The 21,633-nt window shown below is 48.1% G+C and overlaps 1 protein-coding gene across 6 annotated transcripts in view; it reads right to left on the bottom strand.

The window, feature by feature from the left end:
- Positions 1–21,633, bottom strand: part of LOC123757638 (bifunctional peptidase and arginyl-hydroxylase JMJD5) — a 296,441-nt gene that overhangs the window by 157,248 nt on the left and 117,560 nt on the right. The window lies entirely within an intron of this gene.

Below are 21,633 nucleotides of genomic sequence, written 5' to 3'. Positions count from 1 at the left end.
CAAACGCAAAATTTCCCCTCAAACCTCTGAATTATGAAAACAAAGATATACACCGTCTCTAAAAAAAATAAACAGGAAGTATGTAAACAAAAGTGAGCTCAAGGCAAAGGGAAAGTAGGCACAAGGCAAGGTGGGGACAATGCAAAGTGGGCACAAGGCAAACAAAGTGGGCACAAGGCAAACAAAGTGGGCACAAGGCAAACAAAGTGGGCACAAGGCAAACAAAGTGGGCACAAGGCAAACACAGTGGGCACAAGGCAAACACAGTGGGCACAAAGCAAACACAGTGGGCACAAAGCAAACAAAGTGGGCACAAGGCAAACACAGTGGGCACAAGGCAAACACAGTGGGCACAAGGCAAACAAAGTGGGCACAAGGCAAACAAAGTGGGCACAAGGCAAACAAAGTGGGCACAAGGCAAACAAAGTGGGCACAAGGCAAACAAAGTGGGCACAAGGCAAACACAGTGGGCACAAGGCAAACACAGTGGGCACAAGGCAAACAAAGTGGGCACAAGGCAAACAAAGTGGGCACAAGGCAAACAAAGTGGGCACAAGGCAAACAAAGTGGGCACAAGGCAAACAAAGTGGGCACAAGGCAAACACAGTGGGCACAAGGCAAACACAGTGGGCACAAGGCAAACACAGTGGGCACAAGGCAAAGTGAGCAGAAGGCAAACACAGTGGGCACAAGGCAAACAAAGTGGGCACAAGGCAAACAAAGTGGGCACAAGGCAAACACAGTGGGCACAAGGCAAACACAGTGGGCACAAGGCAAAGTGGGCACAAGGCAAACACAGTGGGCACAAGGCAAAGTGGGCACAAGGCAAACACAGTGGGCACAAGGCAAACACAGTGGGCACAAGGCAAAGTGGGCACAAGGCAAACACAGTGGGCACAAGGCAAACACAGTGGGCACAAGGCAAACACAGTGGGCACAAGGCAAAGTGAGCAGAAGGCAAACACAGTGGGCACAAGGCAAACACAGTGGGCACAAGGCAAAGTGGGCACAAGGCAAACACAGTGGGCACAAGGCAAAGTGGGCACAAGGCAAACACAGTGGGCACAAGGCAAAGTGGGCACAAGGCAAACACAGTGGGCACAAGGCAAACACAGTGGGCACAAGGCAAACACAGTGGGCACAAGGCAAACACAGTGGGCACAAGGCAAACACAGTGGGCACAAGGCAAAGTGGGCACAAGGCAAAGTGGGCACAAGGCAAACACAGTGGGCACAAGGCAAAGTGAGCAGAAGGCAAACACAGTGGGCACAAGGCAAACACAGTGGGCACAAGGCAAACACAGTGGGCACAAGGCAAACACAGTGGGCACAAGGCAAACACAGTGGGCACAAGGCAAATACAGTGGGCACAAGGCAAACACAGTGGGCACAAGGCAAAAAAAGTGGGCACAAGGCAAACAAAGTGGGCACAAGGCAAACAAAGTGGGCACAAGGCAAACAAAGTGGGCACAAGGCAAACACAGTGGGCACAAGGCAAACAAAGTGGGCACAAGGCAGACAAAGTGGGCACAAGGCAGACACAGTGGGCACAAGGCAAACAAAGTGGACACAAGGCAAACACAGTGGCCACAAGGCAGACAAAGTGGGCACAAGGCAGACACAGTGGGCACAAGGCAAACAAAGTGGGCACAAGGCAAACAAAGTGGGCACAAGGCAGACAAAGTGGGCACAAGGCAAACACAGTGGGCACAAGGCAAACAAAGTGGGCACAAGGCAAACACAGTGGGCACAAGGCAAACAAAGTGGGCACAAGGCAAACAAAGTGGGCACAAGGCAAACAAAGTGGGCACAAGGCAAACAAAGTGGGCACAAGGCAAAGTGGGCACAAGGCAGACAAAGTGGGCACAAGGCAGACACAGTGGGCACAAGGCAGACACAGTGGGCACAAGGCAAAGTGAGCAGAAGGCAAACAAAGTGGGCACAAGGCAGACAAAGTAGGCACAAGGCAAACACAGTGGGCACAAGGCAAAGTGAGCAGAAGGCAAACAAAGTGGGCACAAGGCAAACAAAGTGGGCACAAGGCAAAGTGAGCAGAAGGCAAACAAAGTGGGCACAAGGCAAACAAAGTGGGCACTAGGCAAACAAAGTGGGCACAAGGCAAAGTGGGCACAAGGCAAACAAAGTGGGCACTAGGCAAACAAAGTGGGCACTAGGCAAACAAAGTGGGCACAAGGCAGACAAAGTGGGCACAAGGCAGACAAAGTGGGCACAAGGCAGACAAAGTGGGCACAAGGCAGACAAAGTGGGCACAAGGCAAACAAAGTGGGCACAAGGCAAACAAAGTGGGCACAAGGCAAAGTGGGCGCAAGGCATACAAAGTGGGCACAAGGCAAACAAAGTGGGCACAAGGCAAACAAAGTGGGCACAAGGCAGACAAAGTGGGCACAAGGCAAACAAAGTGGGCACAAGGCAAACAAAGTGGGCACAAGGCAAACAAAGTGGGCACAAGGCAAACACAGTGGACACAAAGCAAACAAAGTGGGCACAAGGCAGACAAAGTGAGCACAAGGTATACAAAGTGGGGACGAGGCATACAAAGTGGGTACAATGCAAACAAAGTGAGCACAAGGCAAAGTGAGGACAAGGCAAAGAGAAAGTTGGCAAGGCAAAGCAAGCACAGGTCAAACAAAGTGAGCACGTGGTAAATGTAAAGCGAGAGAAGGCAAACAAAGTGGGCACAAGACAAGATGAACACACAGCTAAGAGAGCACTAGGCAAAAAAGAAAGTGGGCGAAGTGCAAAAAGGGCACAAGGCAAACAAATGGGCATGAAACAAAGTGAACAAAAGGCAGACAAAGTGAATATAAGGCAAAGAAAAAGTGAGCACAAGACAAAGAAGAGAAAGTGAGCACAAGGCAAAGGGAAAGTGGGCACAAGACAAAGAAAAGAAAGTGAGCACAAGGCAAAGGGAAAGTGGGTACAAGGCAAAGAGAAGGTGAGCACGAGGCAAACAAAGTGGGTAAAAGTTAAGCAGAAAGTGAGCACTAACCAAACAGGAGGTGGGACAAAACAATAGCAACAGTGGACACAAACACAGACAAGAAACAGCGACCAACATGCAGGCCGTGCATGAAACAGCACGAGTCCTATAATTCCAAAACAAACTCCCGCAGACTGCAGAGTAAGGCGTACAGACGGGACGGGTGACGGTACAGGCACCACACACACACACACACACACACACACACACACACACACACACACACACACACACACACACACACACACACACACACCAAACAAAGCAACCTTGGAGAAATTTGACCTCACCAGTAATGAGGTCAAAAGGTGTCTGCTGGAGCTGGATGTGACAAAGGCTGTTGGACCTGACAGAATCTCACCATGGATACTAAAGGAAGGTGCAGAAGCACTAAGTGTGCCACTCTCTATGGTGTATAACAGGTCACTGGAAACAGGAGACCTACCAGAAAGTTGGAAGACAGCTAACAAGATAATACAAGATAACACCCAATATACAAGAAGGGTGACAGGCAAGAGGCACTGAACTACAGGCCAGTTTCCCTTACTTGTATACCATGCAAGGTGATGGAGAAGATCGTGAGGAAAAGGCTCGTAGAGCATCTGGAAATAACTTTGTAACGCACCACCAACATGGGTTCTGAGATGGTAAATCGTACCTCACAGATTTAATAAAATTCTATGACCAGGCAACAAAAATTAGGCAGGAAAGAGAAGGGTGGGCCAACTGCATTTTCCTGGACTGCCAGAAAGCCTTTGACACAGTACTCCATAAAAGGCTGTTAAAAAAGTTGGAGCAACAGGCAGGAGTAAAAAGGAAGGTGCTCCAGTGGATAAGGGAGAACTTAAGTAACAGGAAACAGCGAGTAACGGTGAGGGGGGAGACATCAGAGTGGCGAGATGTCACCAGCGGAGTCCTACAAGGCTCAGTACTTGGACCCATCCTGTTTCTAATATATGTAAACGATATTCCGGAGGGCATAGACTCATTCCTCTCAATGTTTGTTAATGATTCAAAAATTATGAGAAGAATCAAGACGGATGAAGATAGACAGAGACTACAGGATGACCTGGACAAACTGGAGGAATGGTCTAGAAAATGACTGCTAAAGTTCAACTCAGGAAAGTGTAAGGTGATGAAATTAGGCGAAGGGAGCAGGAGGCTGAATACAAGGTACCATCTGGGAGGTGAAATCCTGCAAGAGTCAAATAGAGAGAAAGATCTGGGGGTTGATATCACACCGAACCTGTCCCCAGAGGCCCACATCAAAAGGATATCATCAGCGGCATATGCTAGACTGGCCAACATAAGAACTGCCTTTAGAAACTTGTGTAAGAAATCGTTCAGGACCTGGTTGATAGAGAGACCCCGTATACCACTTATGTCAGACCAATCCTGGAATATGCAGCTCTAGCCTGGAGTTCATACCTAGTTAAACACAAGACAAAGTTAGAGAAGATTCAGCGGTATGCCACCAGGCTCGTCCCGGAACTGAGAGGTATGAGCTACGAGGAAAGGCTAAAGGAGCTGAACCTCACGTCCCAAGAAAACAGAAGAGTAAGCGGAGACATGATAACCACCTACAAAATTCTCAGGGGAATTGTCAGGGTGGACAGAGACAAACTTTACAGCACGGGTGGGACACGAACAAGGGGACACAGGTGGAAACTTAGTACCCAGATGAGCCACAGAGACGTTAAAAAGAACTTTTTCAGTGTCAGAGTAGTTAATAAATGGAATGCACTAGGCATTGATGTGGTGGAGGCTGACTCCATACACAGTTTCAAATGTAGATATGATAGAGCCCAGTAGGCTCAGGAATCTGTACACCTGTTGATTGACAGTTGAGAGGCGGGACCAAAGAGACAAAGCTCAACCCCCACAAGCACAATTAGGTGAGTACCCACCCACCCACACCCACACACATACACACACACACAGGGACCTCGTGGCTGAGTAGCCAGCAATCTGGGTTCGAAGTACTAAGCCCGACAGAGGCAAAAACAAATGGGCAGTTCTTTTACCTCTGATGTTCCTGTTCACTTAGCAGTAAATAGGTACCCGGGAGTTAGACATCTGCTACGGGCTGCTTCATGGGGATGTGTGTGCGCGTGTGCTAGAGAGAAATATATGTTGTAGACATAATAAGAGGAAAAATAAATTGGTTAGAAAGGCGGGGGTCCAAGAGCTAATAGCTCGATTGTGCAGATACAAATAGTAAATACAAACACACACGCACAACAAGAACTTGTTGACTGGCCACGATCACATGCGCACACGACGAACGACGAACAAGGGCTTGGGTTGTACGTACTTGGAGCAGGTGGAGAGCTACAGGTGTGGGGTGGTGGGAACTGTGGGCGCGTGAGCGGCGGCCTGGGCGCTGCTCAAGTGATCCAGGTACTCCGTCTGCCGCCCACGCAGGCCAGCTGTCACCCACAGGAGATGGACATCCAGCCACTGCACCCCAGTATTGTAGTGGGTTGGACACCGGGCCGGGTCACTACACCCAGGTGTCCGGCCCGGGCGCCAAAAGGGCCGGGGGAACGCATGGACTCACTAGGTGCGCATCTACATATTGGTTCATTTGTTAGGCCTTAGGAATCAATGGCAAGTGTTCGTCGTGCCTAGTTTTCACTTCATGGGTTACTCCGGCCCTGCATGGGTGTGAGAGCCAGAGAGTGGGCAGCAGGGCACCGCTGGGGTCACTAGTGGGATGGTGCAGCCCACCCTCACAACCCACTATGGTGCGCCGTGCTGCTTCCATCTCACCACCAAGCATCCGAACTCCTCCCTAGCATTACTAGCCACATGTAAGCAATAAAACATAGAAGCAAATATGAACAGAGGACTATTGTCAGTGATGGTCCTGGCGTGGAGGCATATAATAATAATAATAATAATAATAATAATAATAATAATAATAATAATAATAATAATAATAATAATAATAATAAGAGAGCAGCAAGACACAAGAGCCGACTCCTGGCACGGCCAGTAAGAGCATTACACAACACAAGGCGGGTCTGGAGGTGGTCACGATCAACCCCCACGACGCCAAGCCAATATAACCTAACTGGCACATGATGTGGCCAGTATGAGGCAGCCACAGCTATAGCCACTAGTCCCTTCCCCACACTTAGTTCACCTCAGTCTGGACGCTATCGAAGATGAGCGTCCAAACTGATGTGCTTCAGTGGAATGTGTCACTGGTACACACTAACTAAGGAGCATCGACTCCCTAGGACAAGGTGGAGTTCAGGCCGTACGCTCATATGATAGACGCCACTTTATGTTACACACTTTTCACTGTGGCCAATATACTTCTTGACCAGGGTTTCCTAGGACCATCACTAGGGCATCAGGGGCCCCCGACCAAATAACAGTAACATATCATTACTAAACTATTAAAAATAACATTTTCGAGGCATAAAATTTAATATTTTGCTATATGAAATACTTGTATCAGAGGCGAGCACGCACACACTATGTGGAAAGTGTGTTATTATTATTATTATTATGTGGAAAGGAATTACAGAACTAATAAAGAACGAGACCGAGAATTAGTTTTGAATAGTAAGCTGTCGCCAGAGGAACACAAAGAACTTTCTTTATTACACTCAAACTTTCGGTGTCGCTATGGGTTCCCCTCTCTCCCCTGTTCTTGCTAATTTCTACATGGAATACTTCGAAACTGTTCTTCTTCCTTCTATTGATACTCGTCCCTCTCTCTGGCTTCGCTATGTTGATGACATTTTTGCTTTATGGCCTCATGACCTTAATCTTTTCCAGCCTTTCCTCGCCTCTCTTAACAATCTGGCTCCTTCTATCCATTTCAAAGTGGAGTGGGAATCTAATTCCCTCCTTCCTTTTCTTGATGTTCATGTTCACAGCTCTGTGTCTGGGTTCTCTTTCTCTGTCTACCGTAAACCCATGCATAGTGGCATGTACATTCACTTCTTTTCCTACCATCCTCTTTCTGTTAAGAAAAGTGTCCTCGTCTCTCTCTTCCTCCGCGCTCTACGCATCAGCGACCCTCAGTTTCTTGATTCTGAAATTGCCTTTATCTACAAATCATTCTCTCGCCTTGGTTATCCTTTGCATTTCATCAACTGTGCCCACTCTCAAGCTAAACGAAATTTCTTTCATCCTAAACCTGCTTCCAACACTAGTAGCACTGTACTATGCCTTCCCTTCATATCTGAACTCAAAACTTTTACCAATACCTTTCGTCCTCTTGACATTAAACTCGCCTTTCGACAAACTAACACACTTCGTAGCAATCTAGTTCACACTGCTCCTCCTACTTCTAATGCTGCTGGTGTCTACTCTATTTCCTGTTCATCTTGTCCTCTCCAATACTTTGGCGAAACTGGCCGTACACTGAATGACAGACTTAAAGAACACAAGAGAAGTGTTATGTCTGCAGACACTAACAATGCTCTCTTCTGCCATGTGAGGGATTCTAATCATCCCATTGATTGGTCTTCCTCCAAAATAATCTTTCCTGCCTCTACTCTACACAGACGCCGTCTTGTAGAATCGGCTCTTATTAACAATGTACCCAACATGAACTTGAGTCCTGGCTTTGTTGCTGTGGACTCTTCCCTTTCACAGTATATACTCAAATGCTCTAATCTTTCTAACAAACGTGACTTAACATAAGCTTTCCCCCTTCCATTTCTTTCTTTCTCTCTTCTCCCTTTTTCTGTTCATTGTCTTCTACGCTCCCTTGCTATCCTCTTCTTATTCCTATTACTATCTCCTTCGGTGGTTATAATAGGAGCTGCCTCGTATGGGCCAATAGGCCTGCTGCAGTTCTCATTACTACTATCCCCTACACCTGACTTTCCTCCTCAGCTCTCTCTTGCCTATTTAATGCCTGTCCCTACCTGTCCTCATCACAATCGACTTGAGAATGGTCCAGGACGGACCGAAACGTCGTCGTCCCTTCAATTTCTAGTGTGTGGTCTGGTCAACATACTTCAGCCACGTTATTGTGACTCATCGCCTGCATGCGAACACAAAGAACATTGTGAGAAGAGCGTTGTGTCGCTTTCCAACTTCTGACCTGCTTATTTTTATTTATTTATTTATTTATATACAAGAAGGTACATTGGGTTAGTGAGGATACATAGCATGGTATTTACATTCTTGTAAAGCCACTAGTACGCCCAGCGTATCGGGCAGGTCCTTAATCTAACATAATTTTAAGTAGGCTTTTAATTATATGGATGGTGAAATATTAAAGAAACTGTTCATGACTTTTTCGAGACCAAAATTGGAATATGTAGCAGTTGTATGGTGTCCAAATCTCAAAACCACATAAAGAAACTGGAAAAGGTGAAACGGCATGCTACAAAATGGCTTCCGGAACTGAGAAACATGAGTTACGAGGAGAGACTACAGACATAAAACATGCCAAGACTAGAAGATAGAAGAAAAATAGGTGATATAATCACCACATACACAATAATAACAGGAATAGACCAAATTGACAAAGAGAAATATCTGAAACCAGCAACTTCACAAACAGGAAGACACAGATTCAAGCTAAGGAAACAAAGGTGCCGAACAAAATATTAGAAAGTTTTTTTTTTTTTTGCAAACAGAGTGGTAGATGGTTGGAACAAACTAAGTGAGAAGGTGATGGAGGCCAAAACAGTCAGTAGTTTCAAGACGGGACACCACGAGCATAGCTCTCATCCTGCAACTACACTTGGGTAATTTCACACAAAATACATGGTAATACTAATAGACAAAACTATTCCATGTGTAGATTTAGATCCAACTGTAATATGAGCAGCAGACTGCTACTGTGTTATTAAAATGTTCAAGAAACGATATAATTTGACCATTCTGGGAGGAGTAAAGGCCTTTAACTGGAGTTAGGACTTGGACACATGTTACTCTCTTGACTTTCTATGGTGGAAGTTTTGGTGTAATTAGTGGCGATATATTAAAAATAATTAACAATAAAACGTTTACAACAGCACTTGAAGAATTTATAATGTTACAGCACTTGAAGAATTTATAATGTTAATTTGTTATTATTCGTATTTAAGCACAATTTTATATCTCGGCTTAAGTAGAGGAGCAGTTTGAGTTTAGTTCATTTATTATTCACCCCATACCCATCCTGTGGGCGGTAGTGGAAAGGATTACAGAGGCACATTAATGGGCTTAGGGACTGAACCCTAAAATTCATTTAGCTAAGCAAGTTACAGTTTTGATGAACTAGTTACAAAAATTTTATATATATTGTGACGTCAACAATGAGTTCGAGACCGACCACAAGTACAGTCTCTAAGCTAAGCAACTGACATATGTGGAGAGCTAGTGTTACAATTGATATGTTTGTCCTGCACACCGCCCCCCCCCCCCATCCAGTGGGCAGCAGTGGATAGGTTACAATCACTCAGTTACTACCTACAGTTAGCAAACTGGAGATATTTGGCTAGCAAGTTTAAATATATAGACTGTACCATCAGAACCAGAATTCCTCATTTACACAACCACTGGCGAAACCTGTACATTTTTCCTTAAACATTGTGGCTTTATTTACATTACCTGTTCGAGCATACCTGGAGAAGGTTTCGGGAGTTCTACTCCCCCAAACCCAGCCTGAGGCCAAGCATTACTATGTAACGTGCGGAGAGTGCACCCGTGGCTCGCTGTGGGAGTGTCCTGGTGGGGTCAGCCTGTGACCTCAGATTCAGCTAGAACTAATTGAAATATTTTTGGGCTCCTCCCTAGTCAGCTTGTTCCTGTTTATAGTCTTGACAAACAAATTAATGATACATCTTGATTGCTTTTTTGCACATCATGGGAAGCTGACGCCCTGATGTGCTGACCAACTATTTAGGTGTGCAAAACACTTTTACCCGAATAGGCTGAATCAGCTGGTAACAGGACCACACCGGACTTTCCCACAACAGTGTAAAACGCCCCCCCCCCCTAATTCAGTTGTATATATACCCCTGTATGATAGGAGATAGAGAGTGCCGGACACCTGGGTCCAGAGTGGGTCTGTGAAAACATCACACAGCCAGGGAGAGACAGAGATTCTATTGGTTCCAGTATAACCATTAGTGGTGCTGTATGGTGGTGTTACAAATGATTATTACTCATTTGTAACACCACCATACAGCACCACTAATGGTTATACAGGAACCAAGGGTACCCTTCCAAGGAAATGCTACACAGGATTAACTACGCTGCCACCATCTGCCTCATGTGTCTCATGACCTGTCCCCCTCACAGGTCTTGTTATTTACGGAACCTGTCCTCCTACAGCCTGTCCTCCTACAGCCTGTCCTCCTACAGCCTGTCCTCCTACAACCTGTCCTCCTACAGCCTGTCCTCCTACAGCCTGTCCTCCTACACCCTGTCCTCCTACACCCTGTCCTTCTACAGCCTGTCCTCCTACACCCAGTCCTCTTACAGCCTGTCCTCCTACAGCCTGTCCTCCTACAGCCTGTCCTCCTACAGCCTGTCCTTCTACAGCCTGTCCTCCTACACCCTGTCCTCCTACAGCCTGTCCTCCTACAGCCTGTCCTTCTTCAGCCTGTCCTCCTACACCCTGTCCCCCTACAGCCTGTCCTCCTACAGCCTGTCCTCCTACAGCCTGCCCTCCTACAGCCTGTCCTCCTACAGCCTGTCCTTCTACACCCTGTCCTCCTACAGCCTGTCCTCCTACAGCCTGTCCTCCTACACCCTGTCCTCTTACAGCCTGTCCTCCTACAACCTGTCCTCTTACAGCCTGTCCTCCTACACCCTGTCCTCCTACACCCTGTCCTCCTACAGCCTGTCCTCCTACAGCCTGTCCTCCTACAGCCTGTCCTCCTACACCCTGTCCTCCTACACCCTGTCCTCCTACACCCTGTCCTCCTACACCCTGTCCTCCTACAGCCTGTCCTCCTACACCCTGTCCTCTTACAGCCTGTCCTCCTACAACCTGTCCTCTTACAGCCTGTCCTCTTACAGCCTGTCCTCCTACACCCTGTCCTCTTACAGCCTGTCCTCCTACAACCTGTCCTCTTACAGCCTGTCCTCCTACAGCCTGTCCTCCTACAGCCTGTCCTCCTACAGCCTGTCCTTCTACAGCCTGTCCTCCTACAACCTGTCCTCTTACAGCCTGTCCTTCTACAGCCTGTCCTTCTACAGCCTGTCCTCCTACAGCCTGTCCTCCTACAACCTGTCCTCTTAGAGCCTGTCCTTCTACAGCCTGTCCTCCTACAGCCTGTCCTTCTACAACCTGTCCTCCTATAGCCTGTTCTCTTACAACCTGTCCTCTTACAGCCTGTCCTCCTACAGCCTGTCCTCCTACAGCCTGTCCTCCTACAGCCTGTCCTCCTACAGCCTGTCCTCCTACAGCCTGTCCTCTTACAGCCTGTCCTTCTACAGCCTGTCCTTCTACAGCCTGTCCTCCTACAGCCTGTCCTCCTACAACCTGTCCTCTTACAGCCTGTCCTTCTACAGCCTGTCCTCCTACAGCCTGTCCTTCTACAACCTGTCCTCCTATAGCCTGTTCTCTTACAACCTGTCCTCTTACAGCCTGTCCTTCTACAGCCTGTCCTCCTACAGCCTGTCCTCCTACAGCCTGTCCTCCTACAGCCTGTCCTCCTACAACCTGTCCTCTTACAGCCTGTCCTCCTACAGCCTGTCCTCCTACAGCCTGTCCTCCTACAGCCTGTCCTCCTACAACCTGTCCTCTTACAGCCTGTCCTCCTACAGCCTGTCCTCCTACAGCCTGCCCTCCTACAGCCTGTCCTCCTACAGCCTGTCCTCCTACACCCTGTCCTCCTACAGCCTGTCCTCCTACAGCCTGTCCTCCTACAGCCTGTCCTCCTACAGCCTGTCCTCCTACAGCCTGTCCTCCTACAGCCTGTCCTCCTACAGCCTGTCCTCCTACAGCCTGTCCTCTTACAGCCTGTCCTACAGCCTGTCCTCATACAGCCTGTCCTCCTACAGCCTGTCCTCCTACAGCCTGTCCTCCTACAGCCTGTCCTCCTACAGCCTGTCCTTCTACAGCCTGTCCTCCTACAACCTGTCCTCTTACAGCCTGTCCTTCTACAGCCTGTCCTTCTACAGCCTGTCCTCCTACAGCCTGTCCTCCTACAACCTGTCCTCTTACAGCCTGTCCTTCTACAGCCTGTCCTCCTACAGCCTGTCCTTCTACAACCTGTCCTCCTATAGCCTGTTCTCTTACAACCTGTCCTCTTACAGCCTGTCCTTCTACAGCCTGTCCTCCTACAGCCTGTCCTCCTACAGCCTGTCCTCCTACAACCTGTCCTCTTACAGCCTGTCCTTCTACAGCCTGTCCTCTTACAGCCTGTCCTCCTACAGCCTGTCCTCCTACAGCCTGTCCTCCTACAGCCTGTCCTACAGCCTGTCCTCTTACAGCCTGTCCTCCTACAGCCTGTCCTCTTACAGCCTGTCCTACAGCCTGTCCTCCTACAGCCTGTTCTCCTACAGCCTGTCCTACAACCTGTTCTCCTTCAGCCTGTCCTCATACACCCTGTCCTCCTACACCCTATCCTCCAACAGCTTGTCCTCATACAACCTGTCCTCCTACACCCTGTCCTCCTACAAAGAACGTCGCATTTCGCTCGTATGCGTTACATATGGCCAAAAATTGTCGTATTAGAAAATGAAAGTGGCTCGCGAAAGCAAACAACTAAACAATGGCAAGTCTTCTTTATCAATTACACAATGCTAATTCATGCATGTCACATTTATTGACTATAATAATATTGTACAATTGTTACGGTGTAAATATTACAGCAGGTAATATTTGACGGACTGAAGAAATCACAGAGCTGTTGACACCTGCATGACCCTGTACAGATGCTTACTTGCTCTAACAAGGACCAACAGCCACCATTAACACAGGTCCAGGACGGACTACATGTGGTGGACGGTGTCTGCTGTTAGATGACCAGGTTATACTCTACCTACCAACTAAGACTGGGTTACCACTTAATTAATCCATTTTAGCTGTAGTGTTAACATTAAAGTTTGTAATTGTTAAGGAGAAAAAGTAATAAGATACAAGGCATAATAATCAACAACAGATCGTATAAAGGCAATAGAAAACTACGAGCATATTTTGTTAATGCCAAATCCTTTGCCCACAAGAGTTTTGAGAGGTTTAAGACGCTCAACAAGTTTTTTGAGCAGGTTACTGACGAGATTTGTATCATTGACCTCGGCTCCAAGATATTTATAAGACAAGATGTAGTACAGAATGATGCCATGCGCATCATCCTGGGTTGTCCTAGAACTGTCATAATTGTTAACATGAGAAAGGAACTAAAATTACCTTCCATTTACGAAAGAATAGTTCTACTTAGTACTATGTTTTGTGCCAAAACTTTGAAAAATAATGGTCCCTCCAGCTCTATTCAAATTAAATTGAGATCCATTCTAAACAATTCTGACTTCCCTCAATCCGCCGCAAAAAGCTCCTTACAGTGTGTGGCTCAGTTGTTGTGTCTATAATCTTCTGAAACTGAATGTGTCTCTTAACCCTGATAAAACTGTTCACTATATTCCCCCTTGGAAAGATGTGCAGGTCTCTCTGCATTATACCCCCATCAGTGTAAAACAAATGTATAACACTGAAACTATGAGATGTATAACATTAGAAGCTATTGACAGTCATCTTCAAAATCTCAAACAGACTGAATCCTACGCCTTTACTGGTGGCTCTGTGCAGTTAGGTACTGGTAGAACAGGTTGTGCATGTGCAGTATATAAAAGGAATGAAATGATCATGTCTAGTACACAGAGATTGAACAACTGGGCAAGCACGACACAGACTGAGCTATTGGGTATTTATCTAGCCACTGAGTAACTTAAGCTCAATGGTGGTGGAATGATGTTCTGTGACTCTAAAAGTGCTCTACAGTCCTTAAATAACCCATCACAATGTATGTCTGAACTAGCTTGTAATATTAAATGGAATGTAATTTTTGCCACCGATAATAACTATTGTATAAAATTTGTGTGGATCCCGGTCGGCCGAGCGGACAGCACGCTGGACTTGTGATCCTGTGGTCCTGGGTTCGATCCCAGGCGCCGGCGAGAAACAATGGGCAGAGTTTCTTTCATCCTATGCCCCTGTTACCTAGCAGTAAAATAGGTACCTGGGTGTTAGTCAGCTGTCACGGGCTGCTTCCTGGGGGTGAAGGCCTGGTCGAGGACCGGGCCGCGGGGACACTAAAGCCCCGAAATCATCTCAAGATATATATATACTCAAGATATATCCCATCCTATGTTGGAGTTAGAAAACATGACTTTGTAAATCGATTGGCCAATGAGGCTTGCAGGAAAGAAAACACTGATTATGACTTTGGACTATCTAATGCAATTATTAGAAACATACAAATTAAAGAAATTAATTCAGATTTAGAAGAACTAAGAAATGCCCAGAGACCTGGAAGCTGCAGTATTAAAAGTTATGACAACTTTTGTAATAATAGGTATTTGTATGGTCAGCACAGTAACCGGAAATGTGATGTAGTCATTACGCGAATTTGCCTTGGCTATAGACACATCTGGCAGGTTAGCGAGGCTGAGCCACTACCAGAATATTCAGATTGTAAACTCTGTGATAAATCTTTAATGCATTCACTAGAACACTATATTGTTGAATGTGAAACCGTAAAGGACTTTAGACCTCCTGGCCTCTTGTACCACCAACTGTGTAACTATTTCCTTGACTCAGGTGTTCTGGACGACATCCTAACAATTTATCCAAAATTTGCTTGTCCATTTTAAAGAATGAAGAACAATTTTATTTATATTACTTCTAAGCTGCATCACTTATGAACCCATCCCTGCCCTTGTGTGGCAGTGCACAATAGAAAGTTGTTTTTACATATCATACATTAAAAATTGATTGTAACCATGATATATATGTGCTTCAGCCTACAGTTTAGACCTATTGTCTTATATATGACCCTCTGTCCTGCGTGACAGTGAGTACCAGCATTATCCTCACTTTAATAAGACTTAATCGAAATCCTCAGATTAGGCAAAATTGTAATTCATTTTGTCAATACAGATGTTAATAATAATAACAACATTAAATTTTGTAGCTTATTAATATCCATTATTTGTGGTATAAGCTATGTATATAACCCCCCCCCCTCCAAAAAAACACGTGTACAGGTAAACACCTAGCAGGATAACTTTAAACACAGTTCACTTTGAATTAATAATAATAAATTAAAATAAGTTCAATAAATCAATAATTTAATATACAAATAAATTAAAAACCAAAATTCGTGCCGGGAAATACCCGACACAGGAGTCTCCTCAGTGCAGGACAACGAGGCTAAGCTCTCACATGTTACCCGAGGCGCAGCACCGACATGTGTACCAGTGCGGCTAGGGTTAAAGGTGACAAAGGTATCCACCGAATCAACTAGGTGTTTATGGATGAATAAATCATCAGGAGGCATAGAATAAACATGACTACGATAAAATTACTAAGTCCACATAGCAGGACCAAACAAAGTTTGGAACGTATTAGAACCAGAAGGAATCGTGCGAGTGCGGAGGTGACGGCACCGAGCACCCCCAATAAGGGGGTATAGAGGGGCTTGGTCGCCCACCCCACGAGTCTTGAGAAGTTAAAAACAGGGTCGGATATCGACATATAAACGAACAGGTAAAAATTTAATCCACGAATAAGCCCCCATGCCCACCATCGAACGACAATTAGAGGATAGTGCACCCAACATGACTGCCAACCCCCCCCCTCCCACCCCCGGTTCAATTAAATAAATATATCGGCTATATCATCGCGGATATACGCCCTGCAGTTGCCACCTTAAGAACCGTCAGTCCATCGAGATCAGGCTCAGCAAGGAAGGCAAAGAGTGACCATAAAGTGTCCCCTCGCTCGACAACGTCAGGTACCACAGTTGTGAGGGTGAGAGAGTGCGCCTCCCCAAACGCCCGGGCGTCAAAACAGAAGAAGACATCTGCAAGAATAATCAAGAATGACAAAACATCGGTGGGAAATAACAATCAGAAAGGGGAAGAGGGGTGGGGGGGGGGGAATGAAACATAAGGAAGAGGAAAAAGCATCAAGCACAATTAGTGAAGACAGCAGCAGGAGCATAAGGCTTCAAAAGGACGGAAGACACTGTCCCATGGAGCATAACACTCCGACAGCCACCCACCAAGCACCTTCACGACGGCAATGAGTGCGGTAAGTATCACCTGGAACAAGAAAGCGACAACTCCACACAGAGTCAGTTACTAACAAGAGAAACACAGTAGTAATTTTCTGTGATTCAAAGCCTGCTCATCAAGCTCTTGAAAGCTTCCATGAGATAAATAATGAGAAAAATCGCAAGAACCTCATAATAACAATTATATAAAATCTGTTGTTCGCTGCATAGAATAAGTTGTTTAGAAAAGCTTTTGTATGGATACCATTAAATGTAACTCATCATGACGACACAGACAGCATCTTTAAGACTATTCCAAACATTCCGGTCTGATAGGAGAAATCACACTCTCAAAGGCCTGAAAGCACTAGTATGAAAAGCTATGATTTGTTTAGATTCTATACCTATGTTTATGGGCAGCACAAAACGTCCACCAGACTGTGCGACACAATGGTTGCCAGGATCAGGTTGATTTACTGTTACCTGTGGCAGCTGGCTAATCTCCCAATCCTGAGCACTCCAAGTGCAAACTCTGTGAGCAGGAACTGATTATAATCTCATGCATTACATTACTGAATGTCCTGTTCTTATACCGTTTCGACCTGTCGATATGAGGTATCTGGAGCTTTGCAATTAATTTATTAACTCTCGTGTTCTTGATATCCTCATAATGTATACAAAGTTTGCCAGTGCAGACTACTGATCCTGTATGATTAACCTTTCAACGAAATGGTTATTAACTCTCATATAGTCTTGGGTAGCTGCATAGAAGCCAATGTACCTAAGCATGTTAAAAAGAAAATTGTGCAAGTCAATAAGAATAGCATTGTATGTGACGGCATCTTCACATGTTGTCCTGGCTCGTTTACGTGCAGTTATATAAGCTTGGAAGGAGAGAAGTCAGGTTTATGACCCGGGTCTATGAAGTCAACTTTATATTCTCAAGATTACATTCAACATTTTCATTATTTACGGCAAGCTTAGCAACGGAGTAGATTGACAGAATTCAGTCTTCTTGAGGGGAGTTGGATTCAAATACCTTTTCTTTCGTTTTTAATGCTTTATTTCTTCAGAGACGATGTGTTGCATTCTGATGTTACGTTGTTTACGGTTGCAAATGAAGATTCAGTGATCTTGACCGTTATAAGGTGGATGGCCAACAATATAGACTGACATTCATCTTGGCTGCTACCGTTGGTGGGTTGGTGTGTAATGCTTCCAGCTCTCAGTAACGTTACCGTTGGTGGGTTGGTGTGTAATGCTTCCAGCTCTCAGTAACGTTACCGTTGGTGGGTTGATGTGTAATGCTTCCAGCTCTCAGTAACGTTACCGTTGGTGGGTTGATGTGTAACGCTTCCAGCTCTCAGTAACGTCACCGTTGGTAGGTTGATGTGTAATGCTTCCAGCTCTCAGTAACGTTACCGTTGGTGGGTTGGTGTGTAATGCTTCCAGCTCTCAGTAACGTCACCGTTGGTAGGTTGATGTGTAATGCTTCCAGCTCTCAGTAACGTCACCGTTGGTGGGTTGATGTGTAACGCTTCCAGCTCTCAGTAACGTCACCGTTGGTAGGTTGATGTGTAACGCTTCCAGCTCTCAGTAACGTCACCGTTGGTAGGTTGATGTGTAACGCTTCCAGCTCTCAGTAACCAAGCCAGTGTACAGGTGGTCTCTGTGATGTTGATATACACATCAACTCAACCCAGTAAAATAACAACGTACTGGAGTGAACGATATGGAAGAAAATGCACAATAGAACCAGTGAAGAGCAGAGGTGCCATAGGCACAATCAGAGAGCACTGTATAAACATCAGAGGTTTGCGGCTGTTCAACATCCTCCCAGCCAGCATAAGAAATATTGCCGGAACAACCGTGGACATCTTCAAGAGGAAACTAAATTGTTTCCTCCAAGGAGTGCCGGACCAACCGGGCTGTGGTGGGTATGTGGCGCTGCGGGCCGCTCCAAGCAACAGCCTGGTGGACCAAACTCCCACAAGTCGAGCCTGGCTTCGGGCAGAGCTTGGGGAGTAGAAGAACTCCCAGAACCCCATCAACCAGGTATCAAACAGATGTTGCATTCAGTATATATTCACCCCAGAATATGCAGGCTACAGAAAATAATATGGTGTTTAACGAAGACAAGTTCCAGCTCATGCGCTATGGAAAAAAATGAAAATATAAAACGGAAACCACGTACAAAACTCAGTCAAATCATAACATAGAACGTAAAGGCAATGTAAAGGATCTGGGTGTACTCATGTCGGAAGACCTTACCTTTAAAGAACACAATAAAGTAGCCGTCACAACTGCAAGAAAAATGACAGGTTGGATAACAAGAACTTTTCACACTAGAGATGCTATACCGATGATGACACTTTTCAAAACGCTTGTGCTCTCTAGAGTGGAGTACTGCTGTACAATGACAGCCCCTTTCAAAGCTGGAGAAATTGCTGACCTGGAGAGCGTGTAGAGATCCTTTACTGCTAGAATCCACTCAGTAAAACACCTAAACTATTGGGACCGACTGAAGAGCCTAAATCTGTACTCCCTTGAGCGCAGGCGGGAGAGATACATAATAATTTACACATGGAAAATGTTAGAGGGGCTGGTCCCAAACCTGCACACAGAAATAACATCACATGAGACCAGAAGACATGGCAGGATGTGCAGAATACCCCCGTTGAAAAGCGGAGGTGCAACAGGTACTCTGAGAGAGAACTCTATCAACATCAGAGGCCCGAGACTGTTCAATACGCTTCCGCTACACATAAGGGGCATAACTGGCAATCCCCTCACAGTGTTCAAGAGAGAACTGGATAAGCACCTCCAAAGGATACCTGATCAACCAGGCTGTGACTCATACGTCAGGCTGGGAGCAGCCGCGTCCAACAGCCTGGTTGATCAGTCCAGCAACCAGGAGGCCTGGTCGACGACCGGGCCGCGGGGACGCTAAGCCCCGGAAGCACCTCAAGGTAACCTCAAGGTAAGGTAACCCCTGGGTCATACAACACTCACCCTGCCTCCCCTAACACAGTAACCAAACCAGAGTACAATCGTGGCCCGGAGTGTTGTAGGGCCCTCACAAGCCAAGCCTGGCCTCGGGCCGGGCTTGGGGAGTAGAACAACTCTGCAGAACCCCATCCAGACACAATCCTGATGCTGTATAAGCTGATGCTGCTTTTAGCATGTTGAGTGAGTATGTGCTGACGGGACTTAACTGTGCAGGCAAGGAGTATGAGGGCAGTGTGTGACAGGGATAGGGGCACACACTGGCACATGTGGGGCAATCTGTATTTGTGGCGTATTTGTATTTGATACCACTCAAGGATGTGAATTTGTATCTGTTGTGAGGGTGAGAGCCAGGGTGAGTCACAGTGTGAGCCAGGGTGAGTCACAGTGTGAGCCAGGGTGAGCCACAGTGTAAGCCAGGGTGAGTCACAGTGTGAGCCAGGGTGAGCCACAGTGTGAGCCAGGGTGAGTCACAGTGTGAGCTAGGGTGAGCCACAGTGTGAGCCAGGGTGAGTCACAGTGAGAGCCAGGGTGAGCCACAGTGAGAGCCAGGGTGAGTCACAGTGTGAGCCAGGGTGAGCCACAGTGAGAGCCAGGGTGAGCCACAGTGAGAGCCAGGGTGAGTCACAGTGAGAGCCAGGGTGAGCCACAGTGAGTGCCAGGGTGAGTCACAGTGTGAGCCAGGGTGAGCCACAGTGAGAGGCAGGGTGAGCCACAGTGTGAGCCAGGGTGAGTCACAGTGAGAGCCAGGGTGAGTCACAGTGAGTGCCAGGGTGAGTCACAGTGTGAGCCAGGATGAGCCACAGTGAGAGGCAGGGTGAGCCACAGTGTGAGCCAGGGAGAGTGTTGGGCAGGAGAGGTTGAGGGGTGGGAGGAGAGCGCTTGACGGTACAATGAGCGGTGTGTTGTGATATGTTATCATGGTGTTATCAGGCGGACCCGTGACACCCCCCCCCCGGGCCCTGGTGGCTCCTTACACACACACTCCCTCCCTCTCCATGACACACACCTGTCTGCCCACACACGGCCACACACCTGTCTGCCCACACACGGCCACCCACCTGTCTGCCCACACACGGCCACCCACCTGTCTGCCCACACACGGTCACCCACCTGCCTGCCCACACACGGCCACCCACCTGCCTGCTCACACACGGCAACCCACCTGTCTGCCCACACACGGTCACCCACCTGTCTGCCCACACACGGCCACCCACCTGCCTGCTCACACACGGCCACCCACCTGTCTGCCCACACACGGTCACCCACCTGCCTGCCCACACACGGCCACCCACCTGCCTGCTCACACACGGCCACCCACCTGTCTGCCCACACACGGCCACCCACCTGTCTGCCCACACACGGTCACCCACCTGTCTGCCCACACACGGCCACCCACCTGCCTGCTCACACACGGCCACCCACCTGCCTGCCCACACCCGGCCACCCACCTGTCTGCCCACACACGGCCCACCACCCACCTGTCTGCCCACACACGGCCCACCACCCACCTGTCTGCCCACACACGGCCCACCACCCACCTACCTGCCTGCCTGCACACGGCCACCCACCTGTCTGCCCACACACGGCCCACCACCCACCTACCTGCCTGCCTGCACACGGCCACCCACCTGCCTGCCCACACCAGTTGATTGACAGTTGAGAGGCGGGACCAAAGAGCCAAAGCTCAACCCCCGCAAGCACAAATAGGTGAGTACAAATAGGTGAGTACACACGGCCCACCACCCACCTGCCTGCCTGCCCACACACGGCCACCCACCTGCCTGCCCACACACGGCCACCCACCTGCCTGCCTGCCCACACACGGCCCACCACCCACCTGCCTGCCTGCCCACACACGGCCACCCACCTGCCTGCCCACACACGGCCACCCACCTGCCTGCCCACACACGGCAACCCACCTGCCTGCCCACACACGGCCCACCACCCACCTGCCTGCCCACACACGGCCACCCACCCACCTGTCTGCCCACACACGGCAACCCACCTGCCTGCCCACACACGGCCACCCACCTGTCTGCCCACACACGGCCACCCACCTGCCTGCCCACACACGGCAACCCACCTGCCTGCCCACACACGGCCCACCACCCACCTGCCTGCCCACACACGGCCACCCACCCACCTGTCTGCCCACACACGGCAACCCACCTGCCTGCCCACACACGGCCCACCACCCACCTGCCTGCCCACACACGGCCACCCACCCACCTGTCTGCCCACACACGGCAACCCACCTGCCTGCCCACACACGGCCACCCACCTGCCTGCCCACACACGGCCACCCACCTGTCTGCCCACACACGGCCACCCACCTGCCTGCCCACACACGGCAACCCACCTGCCTGCCCACACACGGCCCACCACCCACCTGCCTGCCCACACACGGCCACCCACCCACCTGTCTGCCCACACACGG

Source organism: Procambarus clarkii, chromosome 22, assembly GCF_040958095.1.
Source record: "Procambarus clarkii isolate CNS0578487 chromosome 22, FALCON_Pclarkii_2.0, whole genome shotgun sequence".
NCBI lineage: Eukaryota > Metazoa > Arthropoda > Malacostraca > Decapoda > Cambaridae > Procambarus > Procambarus clarkii.
The sequence above is the reverse complement of the archived record's forward strand: the minus strand, read 5'-3'. Positions and strand labels throughout refer to the sequence as shown.